At 38.8% G+C, this 14471-nt stretch overlaps 1 long non-coding RNA gene across 1 annotated transcript in view; it reads left to right on the top strand.

Moving 5' to 3' along the window:
* LOC116755164 overlaps positions 1–13801 on the top strand; it is a 44940-nt gene extending 31139 nt beyond the window's left edge. The window contains exon 4 of the long non-coding RNA XR_004350247.1: positions 12603–13801. This is a non-coding gene — a long non-coding RNA (uncharacterized LOC116755164). The remainder of the gene's footprint in view (positions 1–12602) is intronic.
* The last annotated feature ends 670 nt before the right edge of the window (positions 13802–14471 follow it).

Genomic DNA, 14471 nt, shown 5'->3' with positions numbered 1-14471 from the left:
ATTTGAGCGCTCTGAATTTAAAAGTGTTTATTGGGACAGATTTTTACACACATTACTTTTAGGCAGGACTGAAAGGATTGGAAGAAGAATAAACCATCCCTGTTGTTTCTCTCCTTTTTTAGAGTTGCATGTTAAAAAATTGATAAAAAATCAGTTTTGAATAAAGTGACTAGAAAGATATTTTGGTTTGACCAGTCAGTGCCAATTGTATGTGGTGTTCAGAAATTTCTAGAAAAGTCCCAAGGATAATCTTCTCAGGATGACTTTATCTGCTGCAAGTATTAGAGAGAACCTCTGGGTTTGGAATAACCGTTTCCCTTCTCTTGACATTGCTGACTGCAGTCACCTGGCTAATGACCATGGGAAAAGGGAGACCGATCCTGCCAGACCAGCACTGTCCAGGGGGACTTTCTGTGGCGATGGTCATGTCCCGTGTCACAGGATCTAATACACTAGCCACTAGCCACATGTGACAACTGAGCATTTAAAATGTGCCTAGTGTGACTGAGGAACTGAACTTTAAATTTCATTTAATTAAAATAAGTGTGGCGCAGTGGTTGAGAGTCTGCCTGCCGATACACGGGACGCGGGTTCGTGTCCCGGTCCAGGAAGATCCCACATGCCGCGGAATGGCTGGGCCCGTGAGTCATGGCCACTGAGCCGGCGCGTCTGGAGCCTGTGCTCCGCAACAGGAGAGGCCACAACAGTAAGAGGCCCGCGTAAGGCAAAAAAAAAAAAAAAAAAGAAAAAGTGTGTATTATTACTTAATTTTTAACTTTAGTTAATGAAAAATTAACTTTAATATTTACATGTGACTAGTGGCTACAGTATAGGACAATGAAACATGATGTTTTCCAAAGTGTGAAAGCAGGTCACTTGCATCACAATTACTTGAAGTCAAATGAGGCGTTTTAAAAATGCAGACTACTAGAATCCACCTCAGAACTTTTGAATCATAATCTTTGGGGAAAGAGCCCAGGAATTTGCTAGCAAGAACACAGAGGAGTTTGTCTCAAAGATCATTCAGGAATTCAGGACTCGCCTCTCAAGTTTAGTTTTTAGGAAAGTTTGCTCTGACCTAGAATGGCAATAGCACCCCAGTCTCTCTCCAACCCCTTACTTTATACTCTCCAACTCCCTGCTTAATTTATGTTTCTCCCTCTCTATCCCTCTCCCCTCCCCCTGCTTCTCCCTTTCACCTGTGCTACTGAAATAGATACACTGGGGCTAAAATAGAGTAGGAATTCATGTGCTGGGGTTATTTTTTTTTCTATACTTTTTACTATTACGAGACTGAGATGAAATATGCCTAAATACTAAATGTTGTTGCTTCTAGGGAGTAGAATTAGGAATTAGAAGGGCTTTTTAAAAAAAATGCTTTTCCATGATTTGTGAATTTTATACATTGCAATATTTATAATCAGGAAAAAAAACATTTAAAGCTTGCTGCCTTTAAAACCCATTTCATTTTAACATGCACCATAGATTTTAGTTTTCTCACTGTCTTGTATCCATATGCTAACTCTTGTTGAATAAGACGAGCACCAGCTACATTGTAAAATTCTCTAAAATTACACAGGAACTAGTGAATCACAGATGGTTTTTCAGTTCACCCCAAAGGAACTTAAACCAAAGTGTGAGGTCTGCAGATTATTAACATAAGGTTGTATGGAGAAAATGGTTTTATGGAATGGGATAAAACGTGAGGATGGAGACAATTCGGTAAAAATAAAACTTTCGTTTTATTCATGAGGGCCACATTCCAAGAATGGGGTGACTCCTGGAAGCAAATGTCTTTAAGTGTGAGTTTTTCAGTCAAGTTAAATGTATCTCACATTTCCAACCCTTTTATTCACATTTCTACTCAATATTTAACCCGTTACACCCAGACATAATTTCTAAATGCACACGGTATATAATGTTGCTGTTGTCACTCTCAGTGCATGATTCACAGGAAGATAAGAGAACCTTTGTCTGCATTCGGGGGCCTAGTTGGTTTGTCCAACTCTGTCTAACACATGCTCTGCCACTTGGTAGAGAAATAAGAGGTAGGCTGCACTGGTTGCTCTTTTGAAATACTGCAATCACTAAAATTATTATTTTTATTTGCTATAAAATTGGCAAACAGAGGAGTGACAATGTGTGTGCATGCATACGTAGCACAAATGCCATTAAGAAGGTTCAATTACATTTTAATATATTTTTTCAAATTAGCCGATCAGGAGTTGTAATAAGGCTGATTGTGTTTAATCGTCAAATTATTTAATTATCAGGGACATTTAGAAAGTAATAATCCAATACTAAGCAATTAAGCAGGACTTTCTTAGCTAGTAGTTTATGATAACACTTAACATTTTCAGAAGGTAATGGTTAAAAAAAAAAAAGGAGTCTCTTTTTTGCCTCCACCCAGGAATCTGACCCTTGAAAGAACTAACCCTGTGTAAATAATTCAAATGGAGATAACAGGGGGTTAACTCTAAAGTATATACAGTAGTTTGAAAGCAGGAAGGAAAAATATAGACAGTTATGAGCCTCAGAAGCTCTAAATTTTGGTCCAGGGAGTACAGGTTTCTACAGGGAACAGCACTTAGGTTGTCAGGAGACCAGAATGCAGATCATCTTTTCTGTCCACTGGATGTGTGAGTTGACTCTAGCACACCTTTTGAGCCTCAGTTTGTAACACTAAAAGTCTAGTAATTAGCCTGAACTTACACACTCAAAAATCAGTTCGTGCTCCTGTATAACTTGCTCTTACACCTTGAGGGGTCATATGTCAAGTATTTTTGTTGTTTTTCCAGCTGAAGCATAGGATCCCTGAGGATTAAGTGTAGAATTCACATCTTCAGCTTTAATCAGCAGATTTACTGAAGGGCACGGGAAAACTCATAAATTTACCCTGTTTTAGACGTATTCACACAGTTTGACAAGAGTGATGATAAATCTCTTCGCATGAAGAGAACTCAAGAGTGAGTAGCAGCGACAGTAAACTCCCGCCAGACCACCTGTCACTGGCCTCTTGAGAGCACAACCATCAAATACCTTCCCCTTGGCTAGGTCTACTGAAAATAAGGGAAATCAATAACATCTCATCTGACTTGGTTGTCAGCAGTACACATTCATCAAAATGCTACTAACTTCTTTTTGCAGTTGACTGTAGAAGATGGCTTTTCTGAAAGACGGCTTGATTTTGGAAAGGTTACAATCTGATTCCTCTAAATTGAAATAATACACATTATACATCAAGTAGGCTTTCTTTGAGCTTAATAACATTCCTTCATTTACTGTAAGGTATGACATACAGATAAATGAATAAAATACATGAAGTTTAATACCTATGAAGTGAAAACCCAAGAAACATTCAGAGCCGAAAATAAATAAGGCTTTGCCGGCACCCCAGAAGCCCCACCCTGATCAGAGCCCCCTCTCTCACTGTTAAAGCCCTTCTGTGATCAACACGCTCAACTTTCCTTAGCACTTTGCTTCCTTTGTTTGCATTCCTGAAAATAGATTACCCTAGTTTTGAGCTGTGTATGAATAGATCCATTAACAAAATAATGCATTCTCTTTTTCATTATCTGCTTTTTTTCTTCTTAACGTAATTTAGTGAATTTCATTTAGGTCATTACATGATGCTGTAGTTTTTTTGTTTGTTTGTCACTATGCAGTACTCAACTGATAGAATAGTATTAATCCAGCCTATTGTTGATGAACATATGTGTTGTTCCAGCTTTGGGCTTTTGTAATACTGCTGTGAGCATTATTGTCCACGCTGTAATCATACAGGTGGTATGTACATCCTTGTACTCAACTGCATCAGAATTTTAGGAGTGGAATTACTGGACAAGGAGATGCAGATAGATCTTGGGAGATGTAGCAAAAAAGTCAGTTGGGACTGGAATTGTCTCTTTGGGAAGATTTTGAGTACTAATTGAATTACTTTAGTGATTGTAGGACTATTTAGGTTTTCTAGCTCTTCTTGTTTAGTATATCACATACTTGTCTCAGAATTTATCCTTTTATTTCAATTTTAAAATGCACTAGTATAAACTTGGCTTTTAACGTTCTCTTATGTAGCATCTTCAATAATACCTCCCTTTTTCATTTGTGATACTAGCTTTTGAGTCCTCTTGCTTTTTTTCATCTTGAGTGGTTTGTCAATTTTTAAAAAGCTCTGCAAAGGTATGCTTCTGGTTTGTTAATCCTTTCTATTGATATTTTATATTTATTTGCTTTTTTAAAAATTAAAGTATACTTGATATACAATGTTGTGATTCTGAATATATACATATATATATATATATATATATATATATATATATATATATATATATGCTTTTTTAGATTCTTTTCCCGTATAGGTTATTACAAAATACTGAGTGTAGTTCCCTGTGCTATACAGTAGGTCCTTGTTGGTTATCTGTTTTATTTATAGTAGTTTGGGTCTGTTAATCCCAAACTCCTAATTTATCTCCCCCAACTTTCCCCTTTGGTAACCATAAGTTTGTTCACTATGTCTGCTTGGGTCTATTTGTGTTTTATATTTGTTTTCTATTTCATGTTCTTTTCTTATAATTCTTCTTGGTTACTCTTTTGTTATGTTTTCTTATAATTCTTTTTCTCTCTTTTTTTTTTTTCTACTTCTTTTGGTGTTATTGTGCCCTTTTAATATATTGTCAGAGATGCCTGGTCTATTAATTGACATCTGTTTGTTATTAAAATACGCATTTGAGGCTGTGGTGGCTTTGTATGTATAATGTTGGGCTAAGCTAACTTACATTGCCCAGAATCCCCCTGTATGCTTCCAGTTAGAGTGGGTTACATGAGGTCCTTGCACAAGATTAGGAGGAGGATGTCATTTATATGTGGAATCTAAACACTCATAGAAACAGAACAGATTGGTGGTTGCCAGAAGCAGGGGTTAGCGGGTGGGGAAATGGGTGAAGGTACTTAAAAGGTACAAACTTCCAGTTATAACATAAGTCCTGGAGATGTAATGTACAGTTAATGATACTTAACCGTATATTTGAAAGTTGCTGAGAGAGTAGATATTGAAAGTTCTCTTCATGAGAAAAAAAATTGTAACTGTGTGAGGTGATAAATGTTAACTGGGCTTGTGGCGGTGATCATTTTGCAATATATACGTATATCAAATCATTATGCTGTACACCTGAAACTAATACAGAGCTTTATGTCAACTATATCTCAGTAAACCTGGAAAAATAATCAAGTTCTCAAAACCAAAACCGAACAACACATTTTTTTGGAGGCAGAAGTGAAGCAACTGCTCATGTCACAGCTCATCTTTGACATGGAAGGGCCGACTCCCCTCTGTGGTTTGGGCAGTGACTGCCCCAGTTTCTCCTGCTTATTCCTGAAGCCTCCTCACTCCTAGGTGCGTGTGTATATTCAGGTACACAGTCAAGAGCCCTGGCTTCTCCAGGACACCCAGGCCACTGAGACCAAAGGTGGAAGAACTAACATGGGTTTCAGTGTTGTCTCCAGGCTTGTGCTCAGGAGTTATAGCTGGTTTCTCTCTGTCCACCTCTCATCCTTCCCAATTCTCGCCCTGGGGATGTCAAGCTGTAACATTGGTGTGAGGACAACAGTCTTACAGAGACAGCTTCACCAGCTTCCATTGTCGATAAGGTCAAACTTCTTAATATATGAAACCTAGTGGTTTCTGACTGGCAGAGAGAGACTATACATTTTCCTCTAAGTTTTGCTTTATCTGCCACTTACTTCTTTGTATGTGATACTTTGTTACATGCTTAATTTTGATTATAACTCTTGCTTTGATTCATGAGTTTTTTTACACATATTTTCTAACTTCCAAACATGAAATACTTATTTTGTAATTGATACCCTTTTTTGAAAAGTTACATTGTCAGAAAACATGCTTTGTATGATTTAAACTTTTAAAAGCTGTTTTAACTTTCTTTATGACTACTATATGATGAATCTTTGTAAATGTTCCTCTGTGTTTGAGAATAATATATACTCTACTGTAATTTGTTATAATCTCCTATATATGTCCATTATGTCAATAATTTAATCATGTTCACATATTCTGTATTCTTCTTGATTTTTCTATCTGCTTGTTTTGTCAATTGTTGAGGTAGTTGTTTTAAATCTCCCACTTCGTGTATTTTTATACAGCTACTTATGTTTCTAACCTTTTTTGCTTTGTGTATCTTAGTGATATTTTATTAATACCTTTTGTATCACTCCTCCATATTGTAGCCATCTACCATTCCTCTTGATCAAAACTCATTCCTTAAGAATTTACCTCCTGGGCTTCCCTGGTGGCGCAGTGGTTGAGAGTCTGCCTGCCGATGCAGGGGACATGGGTTTGTGCCCCGGTGAGCGGCTGGGTCCGTGAGCCATGGCCGCTGAGCCTGCGCATCCAGAGCCTGTGCTCCACAATGGGAGAGGCCACAACAGTGAGAGGCCCGCGTACAGAAAAAAAACAAAAATTTACCTCCTATTCCATTGTTCCTCTTCACACTACTATATTTTTCAGTGATCTCAGTATCCATGTAGATGCCCCTTCTATAGTGTTACCATTCTGGGTGCCCTCTTTCTTTTATTTTTTAAAATTTTATTTATTTATTTATTTTTAATTTTTATTGGAGTATAGTTGCTTTACAATGCTGTGTTAGTTTCTACTGTACAGCAAAGTGAATTCTTCTAATTCATTCCACTCCCGCCTTACCCCTTGGTATCCATACATTTGTTCTCTACATCTGTGTCTCTATTTCTGCTTTGTAAATAAGATCGTCTATACCAATTTTTTTCAGATTCCACATATATGTGTTAATAGACAGTATTTGTTTTTCTATTTCTGACTTACTTCACTCTGTATGACAGTCTCTAGGGCCATCCAATTTCATCCCTTTTTATGGCTGAGTAGTATTCCATTGTCTATATGTACCACACCTTCCTTATCCATTCCTCTGTTGATGGGCATCTAGGTTGCTTCCATGTCCTGGGTGCCCTCTTTTTCAGTGGTCCTCTGCTTTCACTCTAGGAAGTCACTTGTCGTAATCATTGGGTATAAGCCCTCCACAATATCAAAAGCGAACATCCCTCTCTTGGCATCTTTTGAGGTCACTTCTAATATCTATCTAATCTGATAATCTCTTGCCATCTCTCCTGATCCCCGTCCCAACTTTTCACTTTCCCTCAAACCCCTCAAGTCTTGACTTCTTACTTAGCTTCTATCCACATTAAAGCATTCTGATCACACCTTGATATTTGTGCCATAGTCCCTTGTCCGTCTCTTCCTTCATCTTAATTGCTTGGATAAATACAACCCTGCTTAAATTTAAGCTTCCTCCCACTGCATGCCTGAATGCACTCACCTAAACATGGTTAGAGAAACAAAACAAAAAACTATGGTGACTGGTCTCCCTTTAAATCCATGATCATTAACCTTGAATGGCCCCTCATTATTGCTCAGAAACCCTATATTCCTCTGTATTCACCCTCTTTCTGGACAGCTTTTTCACTTTTCTCCTCTCTTCATATCTTCAAACTCCACCTTCTCCTCCATATTTACTCTCAGTTGATAATCTTGTTTTCCAGTTTACTGTGAAAACTCAAATACTTAGAAGTAAATGCCCCTAGTCAATATAGTAATTTATAAGCAGGCATCCCAACTCCTATATCCTTTGCTCTGTGTTTGCACTTGCCTCACTATAACCCAGTCCTGGTTAAATCTAGCACTCCCAGAATTCCACAGTAGTGTCAGAGCAGATTCATGTAACTGGACAGACACATCCATGCCTACTAGTCTCACCTAAATTCATGACCACAAACCAACTCCAGCAGGGTCTTGGTGTCTGACGTTCATAGTGCTTTGGGTTAGTCAGGTCTCTGTGACTCTACCATGCTCTGAGCTGCTTAGCTCACACCTCTTTCCTCTTCGCATCTCAGAGAGTGGTCCTGCTTTTTACTTCATGGAGCAAGTAATCGGAAGGAAACGTCATCATCATCCATTACCCAATCTGTAGGTCTGCCTGTACCTCTCCTTTCATCCAAGGACAAACCGTCTATTTTCTGCTAGGTCTCCATCTCCTCTGGTCTCTTACCCAAGACATCACTGCTTTAATCATCTTTGTTCTCATGAAACATCAGTGTTTCCCAGCCTGTTGGATTATCCCATAAGCATCAAATGCCTTACCCTTCAACTGTTAACTTCTGTTAGTCACTTTCTCCCCTTCCTGCCCCCTCTTCCCTGAATTGCTCCACTTTAAGGTTTTTTTTCCTACCATCCCACTGATAACTAAAAAAAATAATCAAGGTCACATGTCCTACATGTCACCACATCTGACAATCATTCCTCAATCCTTCCTTGCTCAACTACTACATGAAATTGGACATAGCTGATTACACCATCCTTTTTAAAATATTTCTGGTTGGTTGGTTGGTTTCCCCCCTTGCTTTCAAAGGTACCATGTGCTCTTAATCTTCCTCTTTCTTCATCTGAGGATAAATACAAGCTGAAAAAAGAAAAAAAAAACCCCACAATTTTCTCCAGTGAAAAAAGGAAAGAGACTCCCCATGCCACATTTTCTTAGCATATTATTTACTTAAAACCAAACATTGTAATTATAACGTAAAAGATGTATGTAAAATGTTTTTATCGCTAAGTAAGCCTCTTTCCACCTTTAAGACTCAGGAGTATCTCAAAGACTTAAGAACCATTTTTCTGAATGTAATCATCAAGGAAGATAGGGCCCCATCTCCCAGTTTCTGTGGGAGAGTAAAAGCCTAATTTCAGTGGATGCTTTGCTCCAAGTTACAAAACTACCTCCTGTAATAAAGATGTGAGAAGTTTATTTTTCCTTTGGATAAAGCCACTTAGGTAATACAGATGGCCACCCCATCACCACGTGAATCTAGAAGGAACTCTGTATGACAAACAGTGCTGTCAGTCCTCTCATTTGAGGACTAGTTATTGATTATCTTACATGTATATAATGGGCTGTATCTACCTGGCTCTATAAAAGATAAGATTTCTTTCTGTCTTTGCAGTCTCTTAGTGGATCACCCGTGCTGTACAACCCATACTAAGACAGTATGATTAACAGTACTAATTTAGTACCAATGGTAATTCAACAGACGAAAACTGTTTTCTTTGTCTTCTACTCTTGTAGAGAGGTTTTCTGGGTTGGCAGGAGTCATTGTTTTTAATTATCTTGTTCCAACGCTCAGTCCTGCATTTCCTGCCTGTAGATGTTGGGCTGCTCCAGTTCTCCTTTATTGGATTTCTTCTTTTGTCCATCTTTAATCACTTCTTAAATGATCTTCTTTAGTTCATTGGCTTTAGATGCTATCTGTACATTAATGTCCTAGATTTTCAGACCTTACCAATCTCTGTCTTTTCACACGGACACACAGATACCCACACACACACTGTGCACACAAGTATCAGCCTCTTAGTGGATAGTTCTGCCTGTGTGTCGTGGCTCTAAATGAACCCTGATCACCAACGTCCCTGACATAAACCTGACTCCTCCTGTGCCTCCCATCTTAGAAAAAGGCACCATCATTCAGCCAGTTATTCAGGTTACAAAACTCAGTCTTGCTTTATTTTCCCATTTTTGTACACCCAAAGTAAATCCTGTAGGTCTGCTTTCAATACGTATCTGGGTTTTATTTTCCCAAGCCTCATTGTTCTTCCCTCCCATTTAACATTTACACTGACCCCCCTGAGAGGAGAAAGAATTAGGAGGTAGGGTGCCCAGATGAAGGGGGGATTTACTAAACCAGAGAAAAATCCTGGGAGCACATGCTGAGGGAGAGGTTAAATTCAAGCTGTGAGACCAACAGTATTCGGAGTTGTCTGTGGTGAATGGAGCTGTGAGAGGCTCTGCTGGGGCTCAGACAAAGCGCGTGAACAACAAGGTAAATGCACCAACCCTGTAAGTCCGGGGGACATTGATAGGTTGGAAGTCATAGCTGTTTAAAGGAGCAGAAAATGAGAACTGAAAAAGGTATAAGGAGAACCTAACCAGAAAAAGTTTCCAGAATTCATAGGAAAAATATCACAAGTTAGGACAAGCCAAAAGAACAGTGCTGAGGACTGTTTGAGGCCAGATTATAAATTGAAGTGGGATGGCCAAGGTTTGGAACATCTACAGTGGAGAATGCTAGGTACAGAGCACCATGGTAGGCACCAATGAGAGTACTAAGATAAAATAAATAAGGGCTCTTCGTGGAAGAGCGTGAAAATCTATAGGAGAGACAAAATATGAGTACACATAATTTAAATACAGTGTTAAGAACTGATGTTTCTTAAGAGTCTTGTGATCAGATTTAAGAGAGATCTTGAGGGGAATATCTGGTTCCTGGAGGGCAATGAGGGGAGAATCCGCGGAAGCCGTATTGTTTTCCGTGGACCTGAATTCTGAGCAGACAGTTTGGCAGAATTCACCAGAGGACAGGCACGGGATAATGCAGGCTACAGTATGGACAGCAAAGGTACCAAGTCAGAAAAGACATGAACTTGCAGTCTCAGTTGCTGGTGTGCAAGAATTACGATATGAAAAAATCCACCTATCATTCCCCCTTCTGTCTTTCTGCTAACAAGGACTTTAATCTCAGTCCTCACTGGACTTTTCCCTTCAGTCATGTCTTCCCATTAAAATCTAAGGAAGACCGCTGGGGTCACGGCTGCGGACACACCCTTGTTTTAGGATGTAATCACTACAGTCAGTCCTAATGTTTTTTCTGCTGTTCTTGAGGCACAGGTGAGATTGGCGAGGCCGGGAAAATGATTCCAATAGGAGAGCGTAATAGTTATACTAATATTTTTATTGCTTGTTAATTAATAATGGTAATAATGTTAATAATAATGTGTTAAGACTTCATAAAATATAAAAAATCAGTAAAATTCAGTATGCGATACATTAAATGTATAAATATATTAGAAATATTAAATATCAGTAACAAAATGTAAATATTAAACCTATATTATCATAGACTGATAAAATTAGAAGAATTAATATCATCCAAAAGCCAGCACTACCTAAATTGAACGCTTAATTATGCATGAATCATTAAAATGATATTATGCAGTTCAATTTCTTTGTAAAAGAGATCCTCTAAGAAATTGCATTGACAGGATTATTATTGAGCTGAGTGTATTTTTGTAAAAAGATTTCCAACTGATGGCAAGGCCCTTGCTGGGTCTTCCCCAGCAGGAGAATGTTTAGTAGACCTTTATGAACAAACTTCAGATATTTTCCCCTGAGTCCCTTATCTTTAAATAATCACAGGTTCTATTGATAACATAGAAGACATTTTTTCAGCACCATCCCACAATACAATCAATGCAACGTATCAGTTTAATACTACGATGCTAATATTTCACTTGTTCAAAAGGTCTTTGTAATTGGCAATAATTATGCTTAAAATAGTAGAATAGTAAAAAAAAAAAAATAGAAGATAATGTGTAGGTTCAGATTTGCCTGGGCTTATAGACAGCCCTTTGTTTTGTCTTTTCTGCACATATCAAGAAGCTACATTACGGATTTCATTACTGATACGTAAATGATTTAAATATCAGGTTCTTTTGAACACAAAGTTAATGAGATTGCATTAAAAAGTGTTAGCGTTTCATACATAATCCCTGGTGTTCCATCCACCAGGTGTTCCATGCTGCGAGTCATTGCAGCCAAAGCCTGAGGTATCAGGTGGTCACTGGTTCTGAGTTCCAGCCACGCCCTCAGGTAACAAACTCTGGCCAGGGCTTGGGTTCCCAGTCCCCACTCCCCTTTCCTCTATGATGGGCTGGCTTCCTTGTCAATCAGTCCCTTCTTGCTCTGCGATGCCTGGCATTATGTTGTCAGTGAATTTAGGATTTTAAAAAGATACAATCAGTTTTAGTTCTCCGCGAACAAAAAGTCACAGCTAAGAAGACAGGGCACTCGGTGACCTGCTTAGAATGAGGAAAAGGGGAAAATACAGTGAATAAAGCACATGGGCGTATTTCACAAAGTCAGCTGGCACAACAGAAGCTGGCACAATCCTTTTCGATTGGAATCTATTGCTACATGCATTAATGTGCTTTTTTGTTTGAAATGTTTAAATGTTTAAATCCTGTCAACATAGGACTCGTGACTCTGTAGAGATGGTTGTGGATGTTATTCAATGTCTGTGAGTTTGAATTTAGAAAGAAACATTCTAATGTGCATAAATTAATATAATTCTGTGAAAATGTGACAAAACGTGACTGTAGTAATTTAATAAGAGAAATAAAACTGGGGGAATAAATATTTGTTTCAGAATGGTACTAAAAGTCTGTCTTTGTGCGAGTTATCACTTACCTATGAAATGGGGCCTGACCCTTCTCTGACACTAGGAATTATATGTTTTCTGGTTTTAATATGGAGAGAATCTAACGTAAACTTGGCAGAAAGTATTTTCTTAATAAAACTTTTGTAATGAGTAATCAGATCCATCAGTGTGCAAATCTCCCTACTTTGAAACACTTCCGTGATCACATATTTTGAGTGTCCATTAGGGAATAGTTAAGGAATAGTTGTTTGTTAAATGAGTACATGAATTAATGTTTGTGTAAATGCATTAATTTGTAGCTTCCTGTCTGTCACTGCAAATGATCTTTTCAGTATTGCAACAGAGGCTTACGGTGATACTGCCCACTTCTGTATATGAAAAGACGTCTTGGAGACAGAAGGTGATTCACCTCAAAGTGATTGTTTGGCCACGTTGGGAATACAGTCCACGTTTTATGCCTCCATGTTCTTACCGTATGGTGTGCTTTGCCAGTGGGCGTTGATGGTCACCCCTCACGGATTATAACTTTGATACCATCTCTTCATCATGAGTTCTGACTGTGCTACTGGCATAGCAGTCATGGTTCAGAGCAGAGCAGATTGGTTCTCTCACGAGCTTGTAAGTATACAGTGGAAGAAAAAAGGACTGAAAATCTATGGACTTGGGAATAAAAGAAGACTTAAGGTTGGCTCTCAATGCCAACATTCACTGCTTACTTAGGCAGACTACTCAACTCTACGTCAGAGCGATAACATCACACTATTTCAAGATTGTTTTGAGATTAAATGTCACAATTGCAAGAAGACAGTTTATATGTAAGCATGCGATAAGGGCAGTTTTACTGGAACACCTTAGTCTTACTTTGTTAATTGTCTACCACTGCTCACCCCTTTGGGGGTTTTCTGTATCATTTAACATAGGCCTAGAAGTACAGTTTCCAAAATTCCCTTCTCCATGTGGTTCTGAGTTAGTCTGATCATGAGAGGCACCTAAATGATATTTGGATGGTGAAAAATTGGCAATATTTGGTGAAAAGCGTTAACAGCAACCACATCTTGGTGGGGAATTGGGGGTGACCTGAGTGATGGGGCTATGATAGGAATACCCTGCACCCAATATTCAGGTTCTGCCATCCTTTCTCATGGAAGGATAACACTTTGAAATTGAGCGAGACTGTGTGATTGTTTCTGACCAATGAACTGGAAGCAAGAGTGATTTGTGTCACTTCAAGACCCAGCACCTAATTGCTTCTGAGAGCTCCCTTTCCCCTGTGTCATGGCTGGCATTGCTCAAGGTAGCAGCTGCTCTGAGGCTTGGTTAGCTGATGGACTACACCGGCTCTGCCTTCTCAGTGGGCGTGGGCCACGATCAGGAATCAAATCTGAGCTGTGAGTGGTGGACAGAGTAATGTCTTCCCAAAGGTGACTAAGTCCTAATTCCTGGAACCTGTGAATATGTAACCTTTTGTGGCCAAAGAGAGCTTGCAGATATGATCAAGTGAAGGGTCTCTATTTAACAGTTAGCTCAAAATTGCTGAAATCTGACTATCAGTTCTTGTCCCTTGGTGTGGGCCACGACCAGCACAGCACCAACTGCTTCCCCGTCTTGTTTACATGGCACCTAACGCATAGCAGGTGGTCAGGGGACATTGGCTGAGTGGGCAGATGAGGACCTCACCCAGTGTTGGGCACCAGCAGCACTTGTAGTACATGAGTTACTCTTTTTAAAAATTTTTATTGAGATATCGTTGATTTACAATGTTGTGTTAGTTTCAGGCGTATGCAAAGTGATTCAGGTATACGTATATGTGTATACATTTTCAGATTCTTTTCCATTGTAGGTTATTACAAGAGATTGAGTATAGTCCCCTGTGCTATACGGTAGGTCCTTGTTGTTTACCTATTTTATGTATAGCAGTGTGTATGTTATTCCCAAACTCCTAATTTATCCCTCCCCACCCCTCCTGCTTTGGTAACCGTAAGTTTGTTTTCTCTGTCTGTGAGTCTAGTTGTTTTATAAATAAGTTCATTTGTATCATTCCTTTAGATTCCACATATAAGTGATATCATATGATAATTGTCTGTCTCTGTCTGACTCACTTAGTAGGATAATCTCTAGGTCCATCACGTCTCTGCAAATGGCACAACTTCATTCCTTCTTATGGCTGA

This window comes from Phocoena sinus, chromosome 6 (assembly GCF_008692025.1).
Source record: "Phocoena sinus isolate mPhoSin1 chromosome 6, mPhoSin1.pri, whole genome shotgun sequence".
NCBI classification, from domain to species: domain Eukaryota; kingdom Metazoa; phylum Chordata; class Mammalia; order Artiodactyla; family Phocoenidae; genus Phocoena; species Phocoena sinus.
The sequence above is the reverse complement of the archived record's forward strand: the minus strand, read 5'-3'. Positions and strand labels throughout refer to the sequence as shown.